Source organism: Protobothrops mucrosquamatus, unplaced genomic scaffold (assembly GCF_001527695.2).
Source record: "Protobothrops mucrosquamatus isolate PMUCROS unplaced genomic scaffold, P.Mucros_1.0 scaffold546, whole genome shotgun sequence".
Classification (NCBI taxonomy): Eukaryota; Metazoa; Chordata; class Lepidosauria; order Squamata; family Viperidae; genus Protobothrops; species Protobothrops mucrosquamatus.
In genome coordinates, this window is record NW_015386850.1 from 232,632 (window position 1) to 234,522 (window position 1,891).

At 36.6% G+C, this 1,891-nt stretch overlaps 1 protein-coding gene across 1 annotated transcript in view; it reads left to right on the forward strand.

Annotated features, from left to right (window-relative positions):
* PLXNA2 (plexin A2) overlaps positions 1–1,891 on the forward strand; it is a gene marked incomplete at its 5' end in the record, with an annotated part of 261,184 nt that overhangs the window by 134,185 nt on the left and 125,108 nt on the right. The gene's annotated exons all lie outside the window — the stretch shown is intronic.

The following is a 1,891-nucleotide window of genomic DNA, read 5'->3' on the forward strand; positions in this document are numbered from 1 at the left end:
TATATTGAGGTCTGAGATATAAATGCACAAATTAAATAATGTCAAAGACTGCAATTCTGACTTTATAGTATGTGTTGGTCTTGCTTTCATAATACCACTACAGACTTTGATCCATAGGCAAACTTTTCAACCCTAACCCTAGCCCTAACCCTAACCCTTACCTAGGACCTCCCATAAACGCACTAATTTTGAAACTAGTTAAAATCTTGACTACTTGTTAAATCCTTGTCTTTTGAGGTAATTTCATTCCATAATCCCTAATTCTGCTGCTCGCTCTCTCTCTCTCTCTCTCTCTCTCTCTCTCTCTCTCTCTCTCTCTCTCTCTCTCTCTCTCTCTCTTATGAATGATATTACTAAACACATGGCACAGAAGAAAGGTACATTCACTACAATTAATTTTGAATTAAATTCTAAGCACAACTGATTAGAAATACATTCTATTGAACTCAATATAACTTACTTCTGAGTAGACACAAATAATATGGCACTATAAGTTCCACATCCATATAATTAGGAACCTTCTTTCATTTTGCTCATTCAGAGGTAACACATTATACTTATTACACTAAGGATGGACAAATAAAGCAGCATGTGCTCTCCTATTAAATTAATTTGTAGCATCTTTGATGCATGACCAGTGTGCACTTTTACTGGCCTTGATAAACCAATTTCAGTTGTCAAACTCACTGATCAGTATGGGGGTGTCCTTTCTGCCCTTCGGCAGGCATACTAATTAAAACAGGGAAGTAATTAGCCTGTAATTGATTTCTCTGGATTGCATGCTATTATAGGGGCAATAGTCAGGAAAACTTTATTCAGTCAACAGCTATCATTGGTAGAAACTGTTAGCAGTAGCTTTAAATAGCATGTTTAAGATAGTAGTATCTTTAAATAGCTTATTTAAGATGCCAGACTAAGAAACTGTATGACCAGGAGATTAACTTTTCTTTGGTATTCTATTTTTTAAAATCTGAATTGTTCCTTCATAAAGCAATTATTTGATTTATGAAAGAAATCTTATAACATGCGTATACAATAGGAAGGGTGAGGGTTAAGTATGTTATTTCAGCATGATCCAGTGATCCACACTTTGCCCCTTCTAATGATTTACATTAAGTCAAGATACCTGGTTGAGAGGGAGAGGGAGAGGGAGAGAGAGAGTATTAAAAATACTGTAGATTAGACATCTTCATGGAAGATAGTCAAGGTTACATATCTACAAAAATTCAGATATAAATTTGAAAGAAAGAGACAGAGAAAATGTTACAGGTTGCCCTTGACCAGTTGCTGAACAACTGTTCAAAGTTCCAATGTACCTGAAAAAAGTTATGACAATCCTTGAAGTTGCGGTCATTGTACCATCCCTACAGTCACATTATCGTATCTCAGACATTTGGCAACCAGCTCTTATTTGCAACCATTTGCAACCTCCCATGGTCATGTAATTGTATCTTGCAATCTTTTTGCTATTTTCCATCAAAAAATGTTAAAATATGCCCATTAGATAATACCAATAGGACTTAGACTTATAGACTGCTTCATAGTGCTTTATAGCCCTCTCTAAGCGGTTTACAGAGTCAGCATATTATCCCCAACAATCTGGGTCCTCATTTTACCAACCTTGGAAGGATGGAAAGCTAAGTCAAGCTTGAGCTGGTTAGGATCAAACTCCTGGCAGTGGGCAGAGTTAGCCTGAAATACTGCAATCTAACCACTGCACCACCATTAAGCTGGATTTGGATTTACAACCACATGATGTGCTTAATGACCACAGCAACTCGCTTAACAACCATTGTAAAAATGGTTGTAAAATCAAGTCCAGTCATGTGATCAACTTCAAAACTGTATGACCAAAGTTCCAGGCTCAATAGTGGTTGTAAGTCAAGGACTA